The sequence below is a fragment of the Oncorhynchus mykiss genome, chromosome 1 (assembly GCF_057628025.1).
Source record: "Oncorhynchus mykiss isolate SJ-2025 chromosome 1, ASM5762802v1, whole genome shotgun sequence".
NCBI classification, from domain to species: Eukaryota; Metazoa; Chordata; class Actinopteri; order Salmoniformes; family Salmonidae; genus Oncorhynchus; species Oncorhynchus mykiss.
This window is the reverse complement of record NC_143022.1, coordinates 24,891,614-24,918,876: the sequence shown is the minus strand read 5'-3', so window position 1 is coordinate 24,918,876 and position 27,263 is coordinate 24,891,614. Positions and strand designations below refer to the sequence as shown.

Genomic DNA, 27,263 nt, shown 5'->3' with positions numbered 1-27,263 from the left:
GACATCCAGGTCTTCATCAGTGGAAAATATAAACTGTTGATTTTAATATAATTGAAAAGCTCACAATACTATAAATTATAAAACAAAACTTTACAATTTCTTGAAAAAAAAATGTTTTTGAATAACAATGTAATTTTTTGTCATCACAGATTGTTGACTTAAATGGGGAATATCAGTTGTTTTAAATTATACTGTCAATCTACTATAGGAAACCTATTGAAATAATAGAAATATGGATAACAGAACAGACATTCTATGGTGACATTTCATGGTGGGTGGACCGGCAGCTATTTTTGTGGGAGCAATTGGAAGTAAAAATGTAAATGTTAATGGTGTACCAGCTAGATTGCAGTGGTCTGAAGGGATATATCCATTGTATGAATTATATTTCTCTGATTGAAATGACACCTACTGTACTCAGTATTCAAGATTATGCTGTGTCTCAACGATTGTGGGCACAACACAAACACTTCAGATGATGTAAATTAGCATCTAAACTACAACATATGCAGAAAAAAATGGAAGTTTAACCATTTTATGATGATTGGTGTTAAAGGTTAAAAAAATACTTTCAAAAATTAAATTAGAAAATATTTTCACAACCCTGATTATAAGCTTTTAATCTAGCAAACTCGCCCATTAATATTTTCCAGGGATGAAGACATGGATGTCTCATGGTATGGTGAGTATGCAAAATGGGTAAACTTTGAGCACCTTTATCTCCTGAATGTTTTGGCATTCAGGCCCAAAAAGTTACTTTCTGACCACTTCTACCATGGGCATACATGTACAGAAAGTTTTGTTCAACTCAAAAGGGGTGTGGTCAAAAAACAATTGAAATCAAATGGAACGACCATACATACAAAATGTAAGCTAACCACAACTTAGAATAGGCAGTTTTACTCTTTTTAACTGGTTTGCATTCTGTCACGGACTCAAAATAATTTATAGCATTTGCAAATGTCTGAAAAGGTGCTTTGTTTACTGAAATGAATCAACCAAGAGACAGAGATTATATTTTTAGATCCACTCTCCAAGTGTGGCCATGTCAGTTTTTATTATAAGGCTTCTTGATCATGACACAATTGACCATTTTAGTCCGAACACTTTAAACTAGGCTAATCCTAAATAATCATTGTTAGTTAGATTTGGTTGCCACCCTGGCAAGTTTATGCTATCAGCCCGTTAGATTTTGTTCTGATTTGATGGTCCTATTTTTAGACATGTCACTAACTCAGTAGAGAGCCTATTCTGATGAATGTATCTCATATTGAAAACATTAAAAGGATATTTCACCCAGTAAAGTGAAATGTTCTTGGCAGAAGGTTTCCCCTCTTATATTCCCAATGGAAAGTATTTTTGGACTCTAAAAGTAATGTGTTCGTAAAAATAGAGCATTGACACTGATGACATACTTTTTCCTCTAGAAGGCTTTTCATTTAGAAATGCCATTAGTTCTGTTAAAAAACAATCTCCCCCACTGCTCCTAGCTCTCTCAGGTGAAATGTTAAGTCATGTAGGGCTCTTATAGCACAGTAAATTTGTATTGCATCTATTTCTATTCACCTCTAAATGATTTGAAAAGAAAAATGAACAATAGTAGTAGTAGAAACAAGATCATCAATACCCAATACACCGAAAGATTTTGGATCCCAGCTGTTACATCTCAAGCTGAAGAGACTATTTTGGTAGAACAAAACCCCAATTCATTATTGATTCTTTGTTGAGATTTGCCAAGGATGAGGGTGCCATGACAACCTCTCTGCTTTGAACTGAATCCACACAATTTCCATAACCTGAGAAGTGATGATTTGCCTAGTGTGTAGGATGTAGACCCCATGTGTGGGCATAAGGGCCAGAAAAAAACTGTTCCAAACACATGCATAATTCCAACGATATTATCCTAACTATGCCGCCTGGTTATAAATAAGCACACTTTAAAACAAGCACAAAAAACACCAGTCAGTTTGTCTTGACTTTGTAGGTCAACTCATTCTTGTGCTTGCTGCCTCCACTCTCTCCAGAAGGCCACTAGAGGGGCTGCTGGTTGTTCTTTTACAGAGACGAGAACTCTGTCATTCGATAGATTGAAAGAATTACAAAAGTTATTTTATGTGCCAGCTTTATCAGAATGTTGGAATCCATTATTTTATTTTCATAGCATGATTTTTGTTGAGCGCTGTCGCAGAGAACCGCATCTCATGGCTGCTGCTGTTATGTGTGTAGGAATCATTCAGCACCCCCTATTACTGGACAGCTCCAACAAACTCACTTCGCTTGGGAGTGGGCCGTGTAGGCTAGTTGAAGAGAATCGGCAGTCTTGAAATGCAGAAGTTGTTACAGCACATGCACCAATACAATTTCAGAGTAGACTTAAGAAATTGTGAGAAGCATTTTTTTTGTTCTCCCTTTGGCATATTTGTTTTAGGCTACTACTGGATTTCCTTGATAATACCTTGAATCAATTGTACATTTGACAGCTGTCTGCCTCAACTATAGCTACATTTGTCTCGCTGCACACAAGTTCAGACTTCTAAAAGCCAACAATTCTGTCATGTATTGTGTAACATAATGATCATGCATTTTGACGGGTATGTGTATTGTGATTGTCAAATTATGTAGCCTACCTCAAATATAGGCTACTTTTCCACATCATTTGAATCCAAGTGTATACAGTTGAAGTTGGAAGTTTACATACACCTAGGTTGGAGTCATTAAAACTTGTTTTTCAACCACTCCACAAATTTCTTGTTAATAAACTATAGTTTTGGCAAGGCGGTTAGGACATTTACTTTGTGCATGACACAAGTCATTTTTACAACAATTGTTTACAGACAAATTTCACAATTCCAATGGGTCAGAAGTTTACATACACTAAGTTGACTGTGCCTTTAAACAGCTTGGAAAATTCCAGAAAATGATGTCATGGCTTTAGAAGCTTCTGGTAGGCTAATTGACATCATTTGAGTCAATTGGAGGAGTACCTGTGGATGTATTTCAAGGCCTACCTTCAAACTCAGTGCCTCTTTGCTTGACATCGTGGGAAAATCTAAAGAAATCAGCCAAGACCTCAGAAAAAAATGTGGACCTCCACACCTCTGGTTCATCCTTAGGAGCAATTTCCAAATGCTTGAAGGTACCACGTTCATCTGTACAAACAATAGTACGCAAGTATAAACACCCTGGTACCATGCAGCCGTCATACCTCTCAGGAAGGAGACGCGTTCTGTCTCCTGGAGATTAACGTACTTTTGTGCGAAAAGTGCAAATCAATCTCAGAACAACAGCAAATTACCTTGTGAAGATGCTGGAGGAAACAGGTACAAAAGTATCTATATCCACAGTAAAACCCTATATCGACTTGACCTGAAAGGCTGCTCAGCAAGGAAGAAGCCACTGCTCCAAATCCGCCATAAAAGAGCCAGACTACGGTTTGCAACTGCACATGGGGACAAAGATCGTACTTTTTGGACAAATGTCCATCATACTTTTTGGAGAAATGACCATCGTTATGTTTGGAGAAAAAAGGGGGATGCTTGCAAGCCGAAGAATACCATCCCAACCGTGAAGCACGGGGGTGGCGGCATCATGTTGTGGGGGTTCTTTGCTGCAGGAGGAACTGGTGCTCTTCACAAAATAGATGGCATCATGAGGCTGGAAAATTATGTGGATATATTGAAGCAACATCTCAAGAAATCAGTCAGTAAGTTAAAGCTTGGTCGCAAATGGGTCTTCCGAATGGACAATGACCCCAAGCATACTTCCAAAGTTGTGGCAAAATGGCTTAAGGTCAACGGAGTCAAGGTATTGGAGTGGCCATCACAAAGCCCTGACCTCAATCCTATAGAAAATTTGCAGGCAGAACTGAAAAATCATGGGCGAGCAAGGAGGCCTACAAACCTGACTCAATTACACCAGCTCTGTCATGAGGAATGGCCCAAAATTCACCCAATTTATTGTGGGAAGCTTGTGGAAGGCTACCCAAAATGTTTGACCCAAGTTAAACAATTTAAAGGCAATGCTACTAAATACTAATTGAGTGTATGTAAACTTCTGACCCACTGGAAATGTGATGAAATAAATAAAAGCTGAAATAAATCATTCTCTCCTATTATTCTGACATTTCACATTCTTAAAATAAAGTGGGGATCCTAACTGACCTAAGACAGATAATTGTTACAAGGATTAAATGTCGGGAATTGTGAAAAGCTGAGTTTAAATGTATTTGGATAAGGTGAATGTAAACTTCTGACTTCAACTGTTTGTAATCTAATATTGCTAATATATATATATATATATATATATATATATATATATATATATATATATATATATATATATATATATACAGTGCCTTGCGAAAGTATTCGGCCCCCTTGAACTTTGCGACCTTTTGCCACATTTCAGGCTTCAAACATAAAGATATAAAACTGTATTTTTTTGTGAAGAATCAACAACAAGTGGGACACAATCATGAAGTGGAACGACATTTATTGGATATTTCAAACTTTTTTAACAAATCAAAAACTGAAAAATTGGGCGTGCAAAATAATTCAGCCCCTTTACTTTCAGTGCAGCAAACTCTCTCCAGAAGTTCAGTGAGGATCTCTGAATGATCCAATGTTGACCTAAATGACTAATGATGATAAATACAATCCACCTGTGTGTAATCAAGTCTCCGTATAAATGCACCTGCACTGTGATAGTCTCAGAGGTCCGTTAAAAGCGCAGAGAGCATCATGAAGAACAAGGAACACACCAGGCAGGTCCGAGATACTGTTGTGAAGAAGTTTAAAGCCGGATTTGGATACAAAAAGATTTCCCAAGCTTTAAACATCCCAAGGAGCACTGTGCAAGCGATAATATTGAAATGGAAGGAGTATCAGACCACTGCAAATCTACCAAGACCTGGCCGTCCCTCTAAACTTTCAGCTCATACAAGGAGAAGACTGATCAGAGATGCAGCCAAGAGGCCCATGATCACTCTGAATGAACTGCAGAGATCTACAGCTAAGGTGGGAGACTGTCCATAGGACAACAATCAGTCGTATATTGCACAAATCTAGCCTTTATGGAAGAGTGGCAAGAAGAAAGCCATTTCTTAAAGATATCCATAAAAAGTGTCGTTTAAAGTTTGCCACAAGCCACCTGGGACACACCAAACATGTGGAAGAAGGTGCTCTGGTCAGATGAAACCAAAATTGAACTTTTTGGCAACAATGCAAAACGTTATGTTTGGCGTAAAAGCAACACAGCTGAACACACCATCCCCACTGTCAAACATGGTGGTGGCAGCATCATGGTTTGGGCCTGCTTTTCTTCAGCAGGGACAGGGAAGATGGTTAAAATTGATGGGAAGATGGATGGAGCCAAATACAGGACCATTCTGGAAGAAAAGCTGATGGAGTCTGCAAAAGACCTGAGACTGGGACGGAGATTTGTCTTCCAACAAGACAATGATCCAAAACATAAAGCAAAATCTACAATGGAATGGTTCAAAAATAAACATATCCAGGTGTTAGAATGGCCAAGTCAAAGTCCAGACCTGAATCCAATCGAGAATCTGTGGAAAGAACTGAAAACTGCTGTTCACAAATGCTCTCCATCCAACCTCACTGAGCACGAGCTGTTTTGCAAGGAGGAATGGGAAAAAATTTCAGTCTCTCGATGTGCAAAACTGATAGAGACATACCCCAAGCGACTTACAGCTGTAATCGCAGCAAAAGGTGGCGCTACAAAGTATTAACTTAAGGGGGCTGAATAATTTTGCATGCCCAATTTTTCAGTTTTTAATTTGTTAAAAAAGTTTGAAATATCCAATAAATGTCGTTCCACTTCATGATTGTGTCCCACTTGTTGTTGATTCTTCACAAAAAAATACAGTTTTATATCTTTATGTTTGAAGCCGGAAATGTGGCAAAAGGTCGCAAAGTTCAAGGGGGCCGAATACTTTCGCAAGGCACTGTATATATATATATATATATATATATATATATATCTATCTATATATTACTTCTAATATTGCACTAAATCCCCATGGATGACATGTTATTATGTTTGAGAAATAATGGCCTACATAGATAATTGACAGGCAGTAGGCCTAGGTTTACTTGGTTGGCAGTACATCATTTCCCCCTGAAAATGGCAGGCTAGTATGTAGCATGAGGGGTATCATCCAGTGGCATGGTAATGCCATACTCTGTTTGGAGTGTTCTGTGTGACCAAGGTTTCTTCTTCTTAGGCTTTACTGTTAATGAGGTATGAATGCTCTGGCATCTGGAGCATGTTTGAAAGAGCTAATCCTTATGAACATTTTCATTTCTCTAGAAGCAAAGTGTGTTTGAAATGGATTAGGCTGTGTTGTTTTGCTGCATGGACAATAAGGATGAAATTATTCTCTTTGAGAGGCACATTTGTATTATCTCACACAAGACTAAAGCATTCTTGTTCTTTGACCAGTCTTAAATGTTCACATTCACCATACAACAGGTGGATGCATGATATATCCATATATTAGTATGTATCCATTGAATTCATCAAGTTCTCTATAGAGGAAGTGGCAAAGACACGGTTTTGTACTTTTGCTGTCATAGGAATGCTGTTGGTGTTCAATTTGTGCTTCTCTTTTAAGATAAAGACCTTCCTATCACAGTGCTATCAGTAACACCCTTTTCACGCAGTCTCAGAAATTGTATATTTTATATTTCCTTTCATTTCTCCTGCTTGGGCTGTGTGCCATATATACCAGGATATTTGGAAATGTCCACGGGGTGGTTTTTCAATACCATCAAAACTATTGATTGGAAGTTTTTCAATACATTTGAATATTTGTAGCTTATTAAGATAATACCTGCAGTCAACTTGTGCAATACGTTAGGGAACAAAGCAGATGCCTTCTTCACTTCACCGGTCACATTATTTTACATTATGAAGCTCACAGTAGTTCCCCAGAATAGTTGAGCCAGTCATGTGTTTGTTTATATATAGCACAACGGGAGAAAGCTGGAGCTGGTGAGTCCAGCTGTGAATTTGGTTTAACTTGCTAGTTAGCGAAGTAAGTGGCTGAATTAATAAGGAGACTGGTTATCATATAGTGTTAGCTTTCTGCTGTGTTTGAGAATTCAAACTGCGTTGGATGAGTTCTGTACAGCTGCTACTCCTGCTATCTAGATTTATTTACGTACATTTTCCCCGTAATTTCTTCGGTACTCCGACCGTCTACTCCTCCCCCTATTCTCCGAGCAGAGCAGGAAGTCCCGTTACCCTAGCGACTCCACACAGACACAGCGTGTACACACTGCTCCAAAACTAGTACTGTTGTTCCTTCAGACAAGCATGGTCAAAACTTTATTTATTTGCACAATGTCTCCCTTTCACATTCACTTGTAAACATCCAAACTCAACAAACAAAAAAAATCAGTAGCTACTACCTATAACGTAAACTCACCCCATTCCGTACAAATGTGCGCAACCGCAACATTCAAACGAGGCTACAAAGAAAACTAATGGGACTGTAGCGACTGTGTTGATTTCAAAATTGGGGGTGTGAACTAGGTTTCTATTCAAGCGTTGTTCGACATGGTAATGGCTCTATAGTATTGGAGAAAAGTTGAAAAAATGGACCCTCCGTTACATCTAGACGTGTCATGTCGTAACGTACAGCACGCATAAAGCAACTATTTCTGTCTTACAATCTCCAGGTGTAAGCACTACACTCATCCCTTAAAAACAAGAAATGGACAGTGACGGGGGTAAGGGGGGATACCTAGTCATTTTTTTGTGTCATCATTGCATGCGATCATCATTCTCAAAGCCGCTGTTTACTTCTAAAACCCGATTCAAATTCGACACAAACCTTCAAATAGGTATGTAATGACACATTATATAAACTCTTTATAGTGTTTTATTTACATTTTAGAGGCGATAAGGTGATAAGTTGGACAGATCGAGTGAAAAAAAGCAATTTTCCCACAGGACATCTCTCCTTCTCACTATCACGCATTAGTTTTGCTTCCCCACTCACCATTTTTGAAAAGACCCGACAGGGCTCATTGCCTGCTTGAATTATGCAGAAACGGGCAGCGTTTAGGTCATGTAATTGATTCTGTTGGAAAGGGGAGAAATTGTGCTTTACAATGGTATTGACATTACAGTTGATCTGGAAGTATTTTTTTATAGTTTTTGGGGCACTAAAAAAAGGGCAATTGTACGGACCAAGGCGATGTACGAGTTTACGTGAGTTTACATTACTTGTATATCTTTATGACCTGGATTGCTTGTCTTTGCAATTAGTTTATTTCTGTTTGCGCTCGTTAGCATATTTAGTTAGCAGCCTCTGTTGAAATTCGCTATTCGTTTGTGTTAATTTTGTTATCATTCTGGTAATAGATGTCCAATGGAGTTTCTTTTGCATTTTAAGCAACCCCTTGTGTACTAATAGCATAATTACCGGGATGAGAGGAGGACGGTATGACGATATGATAATCAGGACCCAACCCTACTCCTGCTCAAGGTTTGCCAACATGGTAGTTGTGCACATTTGTGTGTGTGGGAGGAGAAGTGTAGGATTATCTGTCAGTCTGCCTCACCTCATATTTGTCCTCTATATAACTTGCCTATTTTAGTACCCTAAGAAGAGACTATTTGTTTTCATCCATTAGGCTAATTGTCTTTTCTCTGTACTTAGTAAGGCTGTTCTCTGTACAAGGCACTTTTCTGTGCAATTCTTTATCTTCCATAATAGAATGCAGAGGCCATGGTCAGCAGTCAGGCTGCATTTTGTACCTAAAACCACTAGCCCAGTACTTTGAAGTCTTTGAAGGTTATTTGAGCATTAGACATGTTGAAATATGCCATGCCAAATCCATTTGCTGTCCCTCCATGGTCTCTCAGAAATCGTACACTTAAGAGAGTGGGAGTGAGCCAGCACATGTTCACAAAAACGTGGGCAAGCTATGAAAAGGAGGCTACCTCTATGAGTGATGTCACTCCTCCCACACATCCCTGCTCTGCTTCAGAGGAAGATGGAGGGCCTCGTTTAAATCCGACCTAATTAAAAGCACAGTGGAGAATGGAGATGGGGGGGGGGGGGAAATCAATACAGTTTCATATTGCGATATTATATCGATATATACTTTTTTGTTACTGTAGGGAGCGTTGGCTAGGTCTAGTCAGCTGTACCTACGCCACAACTCAGGTATTTTTAATTATATGGCTTGTTCTCCATCTTTTTAAATAGTGAGCCAGCATGTTTTCAGCACTTTTATTTCCCTAAACAATTAAAACTCCTTTTCTCATGCTCTCGCGTCTCTCTGCAGCAGACATACAGTACAGTGAGCAATATGTTTGAAACATCAAATCGCAGTATCGAATTGCAATACATATAGAATTGTGACAAACATAATACACATTGTATCGGCACCTAAAGTATTGTTATAATATTGTATCGTGAGGGTACTGACAATTCCCAGCCATAGTGGAGTATAGAGTACAGTACATGGAGTTGTGTACAGACAGACAGATGGAAGGACTGTCAGTGTTTTCACATCTTTATTCAACATAATTCAAAAAGATTGAGGCATGCTATACAGTATGTGAGTAAGAGGGGGAGGTGACTGCCCAGTGTGGAGTGCATTGTTTATGATTCCCGTTGCACGTGGAATTGCCATCTGTGTGAGGCCCCTTTAAAGGCAGAGTGTACCAAAGTATCCATGCCTGCCCCTTACCTGGATGAAAGATGGTTTATCTTTGAGTGAACATGGCTGTGCTTTGCCTGGTTGAATGTTTAGTGATCGATCCAGGTGGGTTTGTTCAGCTGAAGTATATTACTGGACCCTGATTTCTCCATATCTCTTTGGACAAATCTTTAAACCCAACCGGGTGTCTCTCTGCTGAGGTCCGCTTTACGAGATCGGAGAGCTGGATCTAGGAACTAAACTGTCATCAAATGGCATATAAACATCTACAGCTTCTGCTTTGCTTCCAGATCTATATTTACTGCTAGGCTATCTATGATCATGTGCTGTTCTCTGAGGATTGGCTTCACAGTGATCCGTGTTGGAGTTAACTCACTGATTGCACGGCCACCTTGTCAGTCATGCAGAAAACCAACCTGGTACTCCATTAAATGTCACTCTATCATTTGAAAAGATGAAGTCAGAAATCACTGCGTACATCAAATGTTTTGAATCTGGAGGCTTTTAGCTTCTCCATGGCATAGCAGCAGCATACTGTGTGAATAGCATAACGTGCACCGAGGTGAGGAAGCCACTTCATGGATGACTGGGAAAGATGCAGTATATAGTCCAATAGGTTTTGTGTTTCAGAATCATATGTAAAAAAAACACAGATGCAATGTTATGATGAATGTGGTATGCTCCCTTTTGTGAACATTGGGTAAACATGAAAACATCACAGTCAAGTACAGTAGGTTGGTTATATACTGTTGCATAGCCTTTAAACGCATCACATTTGATTTGCTAAGACAACTACTTTGTCCAACTAGGACAGTGAGTGGCCAGTCCAATAACATCCCTGATGACCTTGAGGGATTAAAGAGCTTTTTGTTCACCATTACTACTGGGATGGAAATGTCTGCATGCATGACCGACCCTTTATATTACTCATTATAATTTCCAATAACATTAGCTACCATTATGTCCCCTTTTTAAATTGACAACAAAAAGCATACTCCTTTATCCTGTTGTCCACCCCTAGTCAAAAGATATTATGGATTTGACGGCCCCGGGTAGAGAGAGCCTCTCACGTTGGTATGAAGAGATTCAGGAGACCAACGCAGGGTTGCGTAATAGTTTGTTTTATTAAGACCAAATTACGGCATGCCGCGCAAAGGCACGGGGACGAAGTCCAAACAAACAAGTAAAACAAAATCACAGTGTTGAAACCCAAACAAAAGAGTGAGGTGTATCTTGAATAAATAACACACGCGCACAATGAATAACACACGGGACGAGACCTGTAATCATCTGCGCAATCCACAAGGGCACGAAAGCCCAAAACACACAGCACAGGTACACACACGCACCAACGGACATTGTAACAATAATCGACAGCCCAATGAAAACCGAAGGACACACTTATAGAAGTACTATTCAGTGGGAATAGGGGACAGGTGTGCGTAATGAAAGTTCCGGAGGGATCTGTGACAGAGCCTTTATGCTATTGTCCCCTTTGTGGTACCACCCATGTGTGTGACCCCTAATATGCATTATGCCGAGGGCAGCACTGTTTATGAAATAGGTATTAGCACAGATAAATTGCAGATGGTCAGTGATGACCTAATTATTAAAGACCCATAAACTGTATGTGTGTTCGTTTTCCAGTTCGCAATATTCCCTTATGTAATTGTACAGAACACAATGTTCACTGTAGATAATGGATAGGTCATATTGTGTCATGTTACAGAACTAGCTCTTAATGAATTCATACAACTATTAATCTCTCAATGTGCAGAATACATGCATTGAGTCTCTGTTTAATCGTTGTTGCTGTTGTTTATTAACATGTCATTCTCATTCAACTCGTAAACCTCAGTGGTATGTGCATCATATGTCTGCTGCCACCCTCTTCTGTGGAGAACATGAGCAAAGACTGGCCCCTTCATTTATCTATTGTAAAGAATTAATGCACATATGTTCTGTGAAATTGCATCTGATGACTTAAAGCATGTGCCAAACTCATTCCATGGATGGCCGAGAGTCTGAGGGTTCACTCCTCCGTTGTACTTGATTGATGAATTAAGATCACTAATTAGTAGGAACCTCCCCTCACCTGGTTGTTTAGGTCTTAATTGAAAGGAAAAACTAAAATCCTGCAGACACTCAGGCCTCCATGGAATAAGTTTGACACCCCTGACTTAAAGGGGAAATCTCAACCCTAATACAATGCCATACAACGCTCCTTCCGTGGCCTCCAACTGCTCTTAAATGCAAGCAAAACTAAATGCACGCTCTTCAACCGATCGCTGCCCGTACCTGCCCGCCCGTCTAGCATCACAACTCTGGACAGTTCTGACTTAGAATATGTAGACAACTACAAATACCTAGGTGTCTGTTTAGACTGTAAACTCTCCTTCCAGACTCACATGAAGCATCTCCAATCCAAAATTAATTCTAGAATCGGCTTCCTATTTCGCAACAAAGTAGCTCACCCAACTACCTCATCCCCATATTGTTATTTATTTTTTGCTCCTTTGCTCCCATGTCTCTACTTGCACATTCATCTTCTGCTCATCTATCACTCCAGTGTTTAATTACTAAATTGTAATTATATCGCCACTATGACCTATTTATTGCGTTACCTCCCTAATCTTACTTCATTTGCACACACTGAATATAAACTTTCTATTGTGTTATTGACTGTTTATTTCTTGTGTAGCTCTGTTGTTTGTGTCGCATTGCTTTGCTTTATCTTGGCCAGGTCGCAGTTGTAAATGAGAACTTGTTCTCAACTGGCCTACCTGGTTAAATAAAGGTGAAATAATAATCTTTACACCTTGTTAGGTTCTAATTATTAGAGTAAGAACTCTACGGACACTATAAAAGCTTAAACCAAGTTTATTTATCCCAAAGGATCAAACAGCTGTACAGACGACGACATATTCACACAAGCACTGATATTTAACCCTTTCTCCTATGCTGAGTCTCTTCCTACATATCTGAACAGTCAATGCATCTCTGTTGCTAGACAGAACCTTAGTGAGATCTGTTCTTCCTCACTTCATCTGATCTGACTTCTGCCCCAAAGTGCTTACTCCTCCCCAACTCACAGCTGTCATGGTGACTGGTACCAGACTGTGTCTCTTCTCCTCCCAAAGGATCCCTCCCATAGGATCCCTGATGGCTAACATAATGTAAACATTATACATTACCCTCTCTCCCTCAGTGACATGAATACATTCCAGTGGTCTTCTGGTGTGTATGCTTTAGTGAAAAAATGTTGGGATCAGGTACAACTACATTTATGCACCCCCAAAATAAATATTTATCAGCAATTTCCCTCACCTACAACTTCTCACTTGAATTAATGTTTTTATTTTTAAAGGGGTTTGGCGAAGGCTGAAGATTTATCAACGTCAACAGTGAAGAGGCGACTCCTGGATGCTGCCCTTCTAGGCAGAGTTCCTCTGTACAGTGTCTGTGTTATTTTGCCCATCTTAATCTTTTATTTTTATTGGCCAGTCTGAGATATGGCATTTTCTTTGCAACTCTGCCTAGAAGGCCAGCATCCCGGAGTCACCTCTTCACTGTTGAAGTTGAGACTGGTGTTTTGCGGGTACTGTTTAATGAAGCTGCCAGTTGAGGACTTGTGAGGCGTCTGTTTCTCAAACTACACACTCTAATGTACTTGTCCTCTAGCTCAGTTGTGCACCGGGGCCTCCCACGCCTCTTTCTATTCCAGTTAGAGCCAGTTTGCGCTGTTCTGTGAAGAGAGTAGTACACAGCGTTGTATGAGATCTTCAGTTTCTTGGCAATTTCTCACATGGAATAGCCTCAATTTCTCAGAACAAGAATAGACTGATGAGTTTCAGAAGAAAGTTATTTGTTTCTGCCCATTTTGAGCCTGTAATCGAACACACAAATGCTGATGCTCCAGATACTCAACAAGTCTAAAGAAGGCTAGTTTTATTGCTTCTTTAATCAGCACAACAGTTTTCAGCTGTGCTAACATAATTGCAAAAGGGTTTTCTAATGATCAATTAGCCTTTTAAAATGATACACTTGGATTAGCTAACACAACCTGCCATTGGAACACAGGAGTGATGGTTTCTGACAATGGGCTTCTGTACGCCTATGTAGATATTCCGTTAAAAAGAAATCTGCCATTTCCAGCTACAATAGTCATTTACAACATTAACAATGTCTACACTGTATTTCTGATCAATTTGATGTTATTTTAATGAACAAAAAATGTGATTCTCTTTCAAAAACAAGGACATTTATAAGTGACCCCAAACGTTTGAACGGTAGTGTATATTGTGAATTGCCCATAAGTAAAAAAAATCATTGAGATATGATTTATAGGCCATATCACCTAGTCCTAAATGGATTTTCATGTTGTTTGTTAAACTGTAAAGATTGTAAACACTCTGTGGTTGGTTGATGGAATCTGGCCTTACCCAATTCTTATTTCACTATAGATGAGTGGGTAACAATCCTCTTTGCCACCGTGCCATCTACAAACACAGTCTGCTCTTTCTCTTGCTCTCTCCCTCGCTCTCTCTTGCTCTCTCTCCCTCTCTCAGAGGAGCCTTAGCCTGCCTTTTGAACACTGCTTCCAGACTGCTTTGAAATATTGATCAATCCACCCCTTTCTCTCCCCTAAAACACCATATTTTACTGCAACTCACTGATTGTTTTTAGGGACATATAGATATATAGTGTATTTCCACAATTTAATCAAATTTGATTTGCTTTGTGAACAACATGTGTAGACTAATAGTGAAATGCTTACTTACTTACGGGTCCTTTTCCAACAATGCAGAGTTAAAGATAAAAAATATAAAACAGAAATAGTGACGCGAGGAATAAATAATGAATAACAATAACAAGTAAAAAATAACATAGCAATATACAGGGAGTACCAGTACCGAGTCGATGTGCAGTGTTCCGGGGTAATTGAGGTAGCTATGTACATATAGGTAGGAGCAAAGTGACTAAGCAACAGGATAGATGAAAGACTGCGCTGCAGCAGCAGTGGATTAGTAGAAGCAGCATATGTGGTGAGTGTGAAAGTGTGTGTGGCACCAGTATGTACACTATACAGTTGAAGTCAGAAGTTTACATACACCTTAGCCAAATACATTTAAACTCAGTTTTTCACAATTCCTGACATTTAATCCTAGTAAAAATTCCCCGTTGTAGGTCAGTTAGGATCACCACTTTATTTTAAGAATGTGAAATGTCAGAATAATAGTAGAGATAATTATTTATTTCAGCTTGTATTTCTTTCATCACATTCCCAGTGGGTCAGAAGTTTACATACATTAGTATTTTGTAGCATTGCCTTTAAATTGTTTAACGTTGGCCCAAACATTTTCAAACATTTTCTATAGGATTGAGGTCAGGGCTGTGTGATAGCCACTCCAATACCTTGACTTTGTTGTCCTTAAGCCATTTTGCCACAACTTTGGAAGTATGCTTGGGGTCATTGTCCATTTGGAAGACCCATTTGCGAACAAGCTTTAACTTCCTGACCAATGTCTTGAGATGCTGCTTCAATATATCCACATAATTTTCCATCCTCATGGTGCCATCTATTTTGTGAAGTGCACCAGTCCCTCCTGCAGCAAAGCACCCCCACAACATGATGCCGCCACCTCTCACGGTTGGGATGGTGTTCTTCGGCTTCCAAGCCCTCCCTTTTTTCCTCCAAACATAACGATGGTCATTATGGCCAAACAGTTCTATTTTTGTTTCATCAGACCAGAGGACATTTCTCCAGAAAGTACGATCTTGGTCCCCATGTGCAGTTGCAAACTGTAGTCTGTCTTTTTTATGGCTGTTTTTGAGCAATGGCTTCTTCCTTGCTGAGCGGCCTTTCAGGTTATGTTGATATAGAACTAATTTTACTGTTGACATAGATACTTTTGTACCTGTTTCCTCCAGCATCTTCACAAGGTCCTTTGCTGTTGTTCTGGTATTGATTTGCTCTTTTTGCACCAACGTACGTTAATCTCTAGGAGTCAGAACGCGTCTCCTTCCTGAGCAGTATGACGGCTGGGTGGTCACAGTGTTTATATTTGCGTACTATTGTTTGTACAGATGAACGTGGTACCTTCAGGCTTTGGAAATTGCTCCCAAGGATGAACCAGACTTGTGTAGGTCTACAGTGGAAAGCTGAAGAGTGGAGGCTGTCATTTTATTTTTGAAATTATTATTTTTTAATTATTGTTTATTACAAAAAACACAAGGAAGTGGTAACATTAAGTATTAGACCATGAAGGACAAAGAATACAGCCTCAAGACACTATCAAACATGTATCAGTCTTTCTGCAACAGAGCCATCCTTATGTGCGAGGGTGCGTGTGCATGATAGTGATATAAAATATATGTAATAGTTTCCTTTTTCATTATCACAATCTTGTGAAACCCGAACCCTCCAAGATCCCCCCCATAGTTCCTCAATAGCTGTCCCTCAACCTTTCGAGACCCCTCCCACAGTCCCACCCTGGAAGAAAAATAAATAAAAAATACAATTAATTCCATTCTCCACCCCCAAGAACCTCCCAATGCACCAACAACCAAGAGAATGAACTAAAGAGAATAAAGGAAAAGACAGAAGAAAACGGCAAACAATGCAAAAAAAATCAAACAAAATTATAAATTTAAAACAAAGGACATCAAGGACAACTGAAATCATAACAGCAATGCCATATGTTTGTGTGCATGTCTGGCACTATTACATGTATGTGTGTGTTCTTGTATATGTTTATTTGAATGAGAGTGTGTGTGTATATGCATGTGTAACATACACGGCATCAGCCTCAGGCAAACCGGCATTAGTTGTACAAACACTGCCACTTAGTGCCATTCAAATGTACTTTTATTATATCTTTTGACCATCATTCGCTCTCTCACACAGCAACTCCACTCCCACTTGTCTCCAATTCCACATACCAACCATCAGCTTCCCATCTATCTCTGCTGGCCACCCACTTCATGTCTCTACGCAACACAGATCTTTCAACTTTGCTATGATGTTTAACGTACAATTTCAATCTAACAGAATAGAATCTACAGATTGCATGTTGAAGATATACTTTTACTAAGAGTATTAGTAATTGACTGACCCGGTCTCTCCAGATCTCCTAACAGTACTATTTCTAGGGTCAATTTTAGATCAATGCTATGCATTTTCAGCCATTCATGAACCTGAGATCAGAAACAGGCTACCTGAGGGCAATACCAAAATAAATGGTCGATTGATTCTGTATCCTTACAACAAAATCTGCAGAGCTTTGATGATTTTATGCCCCAAATACTCAACATTTTGTTGGTGGCAAGAATTCTATATGATAATTTTAGCTGAAAAGCACGAAGTCTTGAATCTTGCGTTGTTTTATATATCAACTCATACACCCTGTACCATGGAACCGGTACATCAAATCTCTTCCCAACTATTTTGCAATCTGTATGGCACAGTTGTGAACATCCTGGTCCTCAAATGAAACTGGTGTACTTTCCTATGTATGCTATTTTTATTCCTTTGACAGTTTTGATCCTTTATATTGGGCAGACAGACGAGTTCCCTACCTCCTCCCACTGCCACCGCCTCCTCCATTTTTAGGGCAATGCTGTAATCAATTGGTTGTACTCTTGGATTGAGCAGACCTTCCCGTACAATTCTGATAACTCCATGAAGGACATAACTCTACCATTACAATATAATTTAAGAACAAAATAGTATTTTCAAACTTATTTCCTATAAATACAGGTATTTTATCAACCAGCACATTTGAGTTCAGCCATAATATTTTGTTATATCTTTTCAGGGGGATGAAATTGAAATTGTAGCCAGCTCTGCAATACTTGTTTGAAAAAGACAGATACTTTTTTCAAAGTATCATTTTCAAATAATCAAAAATGAGACATGGCAATCTGCATAAAGGCAAAATGCCATTTTTAAACAATGGATGAGCTTTTCTTAGTAATCTACTTGAGAACCATATAGGGTTCAAATAAATATTTTTTTGCTCATATGATTTGAAAAACAAATCTGGAGTAGGCAGCGCCATAAATGAGTAAATTGAGATATGACTAAGGAATTAATTAGGGTAATTTCTTAAGTTTTCTATTGAAAGTCATTGTGGAGAGCTTAGTTATATATTTTGTGATATGAATGCCGAGTATGTCTACTTCACCATCAGCCCATTTTATAGGTAAGCTGCAGGGTAATGTAAAAGTTGTATTTTTTAAGGATCCGATATGCAATACACTTATCATAATTAGGTTTTAGTCCAGAGATCACAGAAAAGTTATCTAGATCTTTAATGAGACATTGCAGAGATCTAGCTTGCGGACTTAACATAAAACTTGAGTCATCGGGACACCTTTGTTTTTAAGCCTTGGATTTCTAATCCTCTGTTGTTATTGGATCTGATTTTAATTGCTAGCATTTCGATGGCCATAACGAATAGATTTGGTGACAGCGGACACCCTTGCTTAACTCCTCTTGACAATTCAAAAGTCTCCTGAGAAGTAGCCGTTATTTACACCTGGAGTTGCTATACATTATTTTACCCATTGTATAAGAGAAATACAGAAATTGAAAAAAATCCAGGCATTTATAAATAAAATCCGGTCTTACTTTATCAAATGCCTTTTCAAAATCCGCTATAAATACCATTCCTGGCTTCTTATATGTTTCATGATGTTCTATTATTTCTAGTAGTTGTCATATATTATGTCCAATGTATCGTCCATGTAAAAAACCTGTCTGATCAGGATGAACAATACCTGGTAAAAACCTTTTAATTCTGAGTGCTATGCATTTTGCTAGTATTTTTGCATAACAACATTGAAGTGTTAGGGGCTTCCAGTTTTTTAGATAGACTGGGTTTTTATATTTGCCATCTGGGTCTTGTTTTAATAATAGAGATATCAGACCTTCTTGCTGAGTACCTGACAGACTACCATTTCTATAGGAGTAGGTAAAACAATCTAACAATGGAGCTTTTAGTATATCAATAAAATATGTGATGTACCTCTACCGGTATGCCATCAAGCCCTGGGATTTTTCCAGGCTGAAAGAATTTCATAGCCTCAAAAGTTATTCTTCTGTAATGTGGCCTTAGCACTGATCTTTCTGTACATTTGTTAATTTTCCATTTTTTATATTATTTGGAAATAATTCCTTACCGTAATCTTTATTCAGTGTGAAAGGATGAGACAGAAAAGAGAAAATCTGCCTAAAATAATTAGCTTCCTCTTTTCAAATATAATTTGGAGAATCATAGATTACTTTTTAAAATTGTAATATTTTTAACCTTTATTTAACTTAGCAAGTCAGTTAAGAACAAATTCTTATTTTCAATGAAGGACTAGGAACAGTGGTTTAACTGCCTTGTTCAGAGGCAGAACAACAGATTTTTATCTTGTCAGCTCGGGGATTCGATCTTGCAACCTTTCGGTTACTAGTCCAATGCTCTATCCAGTAGGCTACCTGGTGCCGCAAAAGGGGGACAAACTCCATATTTATGCCCATGATTTTGGAATGAGTTGTTCGATGGGCACACAGTTTTGGTAAATGTAGTGTATATGTGTGCATGTTATTTGATTGTGGGTGTATGTACTGGGTGTGTACTGTGTATGTGTGTGTGTGTGCTGGGGTGTCCGTGTAGGAACGTGTGAGTGTGTGGGTAGAGACCAGTGTGTGTGCATAGAGTTATTGCAAGAAAGTAAAAAAAAGGGTAAACGCAGTTAGTCAGGTTAGCCATTTGATTGGCTATGTAGCAGCCTTGTTTAGCAGTCTTATGGCTTGGAGGTAGAAGCTGTTCAGGGTCCTGCTGGTTCCAGACTTGGTGCACTGGTACTGCTTGCCTTCTTCAGACACTTTTTGGTATAGAAGTTCTGGATGGTGGGGAGCTTAGGCAGGTTACCTTCACGTTATTGAGCACAGGGACTATGGTGGTCCATTTGAAAGAAGTTAGGATGGGTAGAAAATGTCAGTGAAGCCACTTCCCAGCTGGTCAGTGCATGCTCCGAGTAAGCATTGTGGTTTTCTGTCTGGCCCCGCGGCTTTGCAAATGTTAACCTGTTTATAAGGTCTTGCTTACATCTCTACGGAGAGAGAGATCACACAGTCGTCCAAACAGCCTTTGCTCTCATGCATGGTTCAGTGTTGCTTGCCTCGAAGCTCGTTTGGAAGGGTCGCGTCGCTGGGCCACTGGGTTTCCCTTTTTAATCCCTGATAGTTTGCAAGCCCTGCCACATCTGTTGAGTGTCAGAGACGGATTAGTAGGATTCGATCTTCGACCGGTATTGACACTTTTCCCCTTTGTTGGCTCGTTGGAGGTCGGAGCATGATTTCTTATGTACGTACGGTCACTGTGGGGACGACGTGGTTAATGCACTTATTAATGGAGCCGATGAATGATGTGGTAAACTCATCAGTGTTGTCGGATAAATCCCAGAGCATATTCCAATCTGTGCTAGAGAAACAGTCCTGTGGTTTAGCATCCGCTTCATTGGACCACTTCCATCTTGAGCGTGTCACTGGACATCATGTGAACGCTATGGTATGTTATTCTATCAGGTATGAAGGTAAGACCCAGATGCAGACAATGTCAAATTAACAATGGTTTAATAATCCAACAGGAGCAGGCAATAGACAGGTTAAGGCCGGCAGGGGTCAGTAAAACAGAGGTGGGGGCAACTGTACCAGACGGCAGGCAGGCTCAGGGTAGGCAGAGGTCAATTATCCAGAGGTGGGGCAAAGGCACAGGTCAGCAGGCAAGCTCAGGGGCAAGCAGAGTGTTCAGGCAGGTGGGCTCAGAGTCAGGACAGGCAAGGGTCAACCAGGAGGGAGAGAAAAAGAAAGACTGGGGGAAAAAAACAGGAGCTGAGGCAAAAACGCTGGTTGACTTGACAAACAAGACAAACTGGCAACAGACGAACAGGGAACACAGGTATAAATACACAGGGGATAATGGGGAAGATGGGTGACACCTGGAGTGGGGTGGAGACAATCACAAAGACAGGTGAAACAGATCAGGGTGTGACATATTCATGTCTTGTGTCTGGGGGGGGGGGGGGGGGGGGGGGGGGGTCTGAATGTACTTACATCTCTCTGGTTTCTAATAGAAAAAAAATTCTGTGAATCTAATTCAATAACAATGACACTCTATTATATTATCTAATTCTAAGTAAAAGTGTTGTGGTGATTGAAACAATATTTTTTTTAAGTATATAAATTACATAAAAATAATTGTTTTTTTTTCATTTCTGTCCGCAGTTGTAGTATCTCCCTTATGCCCCTTCTCTCTCTTGGTTCTTGCTGATATTTTATTCATTGCATGGCTAATGAAGTGCCTGATAGACTGTAGAGCACTGTGGATGATCCTGAGCAGTTAATTTCTTGGTTTAGTTGGCAGCTGGCAGATGAAGGGCATGTGACGATTGGCGTTTACAGCCTTCATTCTGCTAGCCCCAGTTCTATGGTTCTATACATCTTTCAACAAATCCCTGAAAGAACCTCCTCATTGACCTGTAAACCTCAACACTTTCAGAAGTGGAAAAATAGGCCAGTTTCCAGGACACTGCAGTAGTTAGAGAAGTTCCAATGGTGTATGTTTTATCTCTGTAAAAACGATCCTTTTGTATTGACCTCCCAAATGTACTTTTCTTAGAAAAGTATTAAGGCACTTTATGATTGAATCTACCTCTGTAGGGTGCGCAAAGATCAATGGCAACTGCTGTCTAATAGCGTCTGTTTTAACCTGAAGCAGTAAGGCGGCAGTGAGCTTGGTGGGTATCTGTGCAGACAGCCCCCAGGCTCCGTGACACTCATTGATATGCAGCAAGAGCCTCTGAATGGGGTAAACAAGGGAGAAGGCGTCACACAGCCAGTGGAATATCTCAGGAGGCACCTGTTCAGCTCACGCTCTGGTTCAGCTGCACTCTACTTGTTCCTCACTTTGACTTTCTACTTCACATTCTGGGGGGGGGGGGGGGGGGGGGGGGCTTCCAAGGGCTTGTCTCTCTCTTAGAAATGGTGGGCTGCTGATATAGATTGAGATAAAATTGTTACTTTGAGACATATAGTAGGTCATATTACTGTAGGCAGAAGTCTAATCGAGAGTCTATGGCATTTTATTTCAATATTTGGGAAAGGAAATATACTGTAGTAGTACAACAAGTCCCCCTGCAGTTTGATAGCCATAAACAACATGATTCAAAGGTATTTATGGGTGCATTGTTTTCCCCCACCATTCGCTGTGCAGAACAGATGTGGCAGGGGCTAGGTCTACATAAGGGTGCAAATTTTTAAAAAATCACAAAAGCTCTGACGAAGGCCGTGAGGCCGATACGTAAGTTTATTAAAGATCAGTGATACTATCAAGAGCAGTGTGCGGTTTCCTTTTTCTTTCAATATTTAGGAAAGGAAATATACTGTAGTAGTATAACAAGTCCCCCTGCAGTTTAATAGCCATGAACACCTTAATAAAAGGTATTTATGGGTGCATTGTTTTCCCCTACTATTGTTGGTTTTGTGAAGAAATTATTGTTCAGTGTTTTTACCCCCATTAATCCTAATGGAGGTGCTAAGCTGTTCTTGTTAATGAAAGGTTTCGAGCGGCCAGATTGGCATCTTGACCCCCAATACTTTTATGGAAACCATTTTGGGCTGGTGGTCAAGAGAATGGCTAAGGTCCAAGGATGGAATGTCTCATTGCCCAGATGATGTTAGGAGAGCTTAAAACATATTTCAGAGTGACAGAATGAGACCAAGAAGTCATTCTGGCAAGTTAGTTTTATATTGATCCTACCCCCAAAATCCCTTGGGCGTATTAAAAGGTAACCAGTGCCTTGACGAATCAGCAGGGCAGCCTACCCAACCTGTGTACAGCTAGAACAACCATGCATTAAGTGGCGTTGGCGAGCAGAGCTTCTCTCTCTCAGGCGAGACTGGGAACAGAAAAGTAAAGGCCACACAGAGGGTGTGGAGTGAGTAGAGAGTGTTCCCAGACAACGTGGCATGGGCTTTAATGAGTCTGGAGAAGCTTCATGTCCTCTACATGAATAAAGAGCTCCTTTACCAGCCCCTTCCCCGCCCCCATGCTCTCCAACCCCCTCATCTAAACAGGAAGGAGAGTGAGGCACACAAACAGAAATCTTTACCAAGCAGGTATATCTTATTTGTTCTCATTAGCACGATCATTGTAATATTCCAGTGATGAGAGCAGGAATACTGTTGTTTAAGTCCACTAACTGTTTTCGTTTTCTCTGCATTGCTTCACTATTTGTCCCTGTCAATTAGTCTCACGAAGCATTTTCTGTTCAGTGCAGTTATTTTTGTCTGAGCCTGAGTGGTGATGGCTCTTACAGCCACAACTCACCCTACATAACAACCTATTTGTTACTGTTAGCCAGACCACAGCAATCCCTGTGTTGTTTGCTAACATCTAAATGTAGATTATTTTGTGTGGATTTGTCTCATTTCATTTTGCTACTTTACCTCACTTTCAAAAGGATCTTAATGTGCTGTGTGTGTGACCACAGCTGGTGTCACAATCAGCAAGCTGTTTTGTACTTGTTTCCCTGTTTTGATAAATTCAAAAGGTCTTTGTTCATTTGCTTTCATTTGTGAGTCAGTTCTCTATGCAATATTCTTAACTCTGTTGTCTGTTTGTGAAGCTGTTTTTTCAAAGAAATTCCCATGGTGTCTTTACTTCTTCCCATTGTAGCATTCACTAAGTGACAATTTAGTATGATTTAAGAGTCATTTACCCTAATTAAGGTTTTACTATTGATATGGGTGCAGCACATCAACAATGAATATTTATCTCAAGTTGGGATATCTTGTTTTAATTCATTCATAATTGCTTTGGCAACTCAGAGCTCTGCACTGTTACTGTTTCTCAAATAATTACAACTGTGTCACCCAATGGGATGTTTGAGACTGGTAATTGGATTCCAATGTAAATTACTTTTTAAATGTTTCAAACCCAAGGAATAAAATGCTATTACATTTAAGAGCAGTGATTATATTTCAGCCTGTGAGTCATTATAATGCAATAACAGTCTCAGCACCAGTAACATTACACAAGGTTCTCATTATTCAATATGACTGTTAATGTGTGCAAATGCAAGGATTTGCTATGAGATCTGTTAGCTTTCCCTCTATTCCCTTTAACAGGTTTCACCAAGTGGTAGAGGCACCATCTGAAATGGCATATGTGATCGGTTTAGAGTGCATTAAAATCAATTTGGGTGAGAGTCTGGATGTATGACCGACCGATACATCAATACATGAAGAAATGTATGTTATGATTTAGCACGCCTTTCTGTTGATTGGGGAGGGAGAGTACCCAAAAGTCCCAGACCCATTTACGGCTTCACCAAATTGCAACAAAGAAAAGTATCCAATGAATTAAAGATCACCAGGAAAGCTGTTCACATTTGGTAGAATAATTTAATTGAAAACACTAAAGTATCAGGACATGCTGAAGTGATGTGGTATATCAGTGTGTGTGCGCGTGCGTGTACGACAGATGTGGGTCAAGAATTGGACTTTACAGTCACACAAAGACACACAAATAGACAAGAAGTGGAAGGTCATAGGAAACGATGCAAATGTAGCAACCCCTACAAAAATGTCCATTAATTATAATCCACATAATAATTCACATTTCCTGTCGCTGCAGTGTTATTTCCCTACTGTAGCAAACTGGCTCAAATGAAGATCCTACCATCTTTCAAGCATGTTGCAATGTGAAATGTGTGGGCAGCAGAAGCTGCAGCGTCATACAGTATGGCTGTGGTACTGTACAGACAGAATTAAAGCCAAGCTCATGCCTGCACCTGCCTGGTGGAAAATGCTATTTTACAGACTCCAGAGGGAAGGTATGCTGATAGCAGGTCCATTGAGAGAGAGGATGGAGGATTCAACACTGCTCCTGCCCTCAATCTCAGGCAGCACAGAACAATTTACACAGCCCCCTCCTCCCTCCACTTCCAGCAGTGCATGCAATGTACCAGCACCCTTTAGAGGAGCTCCCTACTCAGTGCTCTAACACCCCAGCAGATCTATCCAACCCTCTACCTTGTTCAATTCTTCAAAGTCACTCCTGCAGCAACACACATACACACCAGAAGAAGAATGTTCATTGAATTACCACAGTGAATTATTGTAATGTTTGTTTGTGTCATTTAATCCCATAAGGGATTGCCAATTGTCGATTTGACACAAAAATAAAATGTCATTCATTCATACACACTCGCTGCCATGTTTAAAGTTGAAATGGAAGATTAGTATTCTGTTCAATTATGGGATTTCTAATAAACTGGTCCGGTTTCAGGGCATCTACGTACAAATCGTTTTGTAGTGATTATGGTGCTACCCTATACGTCTAGGAAAATGCAATGCTGCAATGGTAAATCTCAAGTCATAGACTGTTCTCTCTGCTACTGCACGGCAAGCGGTACCATCTAAGTCCAAAAGGCTCCTTAAAAGCTTCAACCCGCAAGCCATAAGACTTCTGAACAATGAATCAAATGGCCACCCGGACCATTTGCATTGACCCCCCCTCCCTTTGTTTTGCTGCTGCTACTCACTGTTTATTATCTATGCATAGTCACTTTACCCCTACCTACATGTACAGGTACATATTACTCAATTACTTCGACTAACCTGTACCCCCTGCACATTGACTCGGTACCGGTACCCCCTGTATATAGCCTCGTTATTGTTATTTTATTGTGTTAGTTTATTTAGTAAATATTTTCTTAACTCTTATTTTCTTAAAACTGCATTGTTGGTTAAGGGCTTGTAAGTAAGCATTTCATGGTAAGGTCTACTACAGCTGTTGTATTCGGCACATCTGATAAATACAATTTGAATTGATTCATAATAATGTTTTAATATTCTTTATTTATTCAGGGAAAAACTCACGAGTGCCCTGATCACAGTAGCACAGCAATCAAATACAATATGAAACAAAACAGCAATCAAAACAATGTCAAATAAAAATACAGCACAATACAAAAATGTACAGAAAGCTGTTACATTCCTCAGCTACTATGTCCTCAATCAATACTTTAAATTGCCTGAGTGGCATATCAAGTGTGTGACCCAATTGTAATGTGTTTTGTAAATTGTTCCAGCAGTGAGCTGCATTCAATCTAAAAGTGGATATACATGTACCTAATCCGGTGGAGACCCGAGGAACCTCACGAGTTAACCAACCCTGTGAACGGGTATGGTAACTCAGGTTTTTGTACTTCAACAAGGAAGTTAGGTAAGTGATCTACATAACTTTAATGAGGACCAGCCAACCTTTTCATACAGGATGCAGTGAGTATTAAAACTGTCCCCTGTGATAAAGTAAAGGGCACTATGGTAGACGGCATCCAAAGGTTTAAGAGTAGTGGCTGCTGCAATCTGGTAAATGGTGTCACCATAGTCAAGAACTGGAAGGAAAGTTGACTGTACAATCTGCTTCCTGCTGTTAAGGGAGAGGAAAGATCCATTTCTTAAAAATAAGCCCATTTTAAATCATAGTGAATGAGCTAGTTAAAAAGCTATGTTAAATCCTTGTCAATCCATTTGGCATTTACTCAGATATTTATAGGCGGGAACCCGATCAATGAGAGAACTGTTCAATGAATACATATGTAGCCAATCTGATTTTTGTTGTTGTTGTGAAAACTAGAGAACATCTATTTTGTCTTGCCCACATTAAGTACAAGTTTTAAACCAACCGATCTCTAACTTAATAATATCTCTATTATTTATGTAAATAGAAAAGAGAACAGGTCCCAATACCGATACATCTTTCGTAATATCCAGGAAACTAGACTTAACACCATCATAAATCACACATTGTGTCCTGTCTGACAGATCATTCTCACAACACTTAAAAGAAGCCTGATCCAGGCCTATTTCGATAAACCTTTGAATTAAAATGTGGTGGTAACAGTGTCGAAGGCCTTGGAAAGATCTATAAATAAGGCATCATAATGATTTTTATGATCTAAGCACAAAATGCATTTGAGAGTTCTGCTGTTCTGTGTGGGCGATTGCCTTTTCATAGGGCTTGACTAACCTGAACTTCTGAGGTTCTACTTTGTTGAGCATAGGCACTGAACCCTAGTCCTCTAATGGAGGAGATAGAAACATGTCCCACATCTGCACAGAGAGACTGAAGGGAGGAGAGAGCCCAGATCCTTGCCACCCCTCTCAGGCCACTGCCCCTCCCAGCCCCTCCCAGGCAGCTGCCCTTCCCCTCACAGCTCCTCCCAGGCAGCTGCCACTCTCCTTCTAGCCCCTCCCAGGTGGCTGCCCCTCCCCTCCCAGGTGGGCCTTTGTACAGAGAGTGCAGACCCCTGTTGCATTATTCATCTATTCATGAGGCCAGGGTTATTTCTGGATGATGTATTGACATACATGTCATGCTCGTCTCATACGAGATGGAAGTGGAGAGGTGGAGTAGGGTAGATTATGTTTTTGCCTTGTCCTATTGTGTGTTATCGTCAGCCCCTGTGCTCCGAGTGAGGTGGAGGGGTCAGTACATCAGAACACCA

At 39.9% G+C, this 27,263-nt stretch overlaps 1 protein-coding gene and 1 long non-coding RNA gene across 3 annotated transcripts in view; one reads left to right on the top strand and one right to left on the bottom strand.

Moving 5' to 3' along the window:
• The window catches only part of LOC110510575 (NT-3 growth factor receptor), a 307,800-nt gene that overhangs the window by 1,141 nt on the left and 279,396 nt on the right, over positions 1–27,263 (top strand). The gene's annotated exons all lie outside the window — the stretch shown is intronic.
• Positions 1–27,263, bottom strand: part of LOC149985446 (uncharacterized) — a 273,803-nt gene that overhangs the window by 96,106 nt on the left and 150,434 nt on the right. The gene's annotated exons all lie outside the window — the stretch shown is intronic.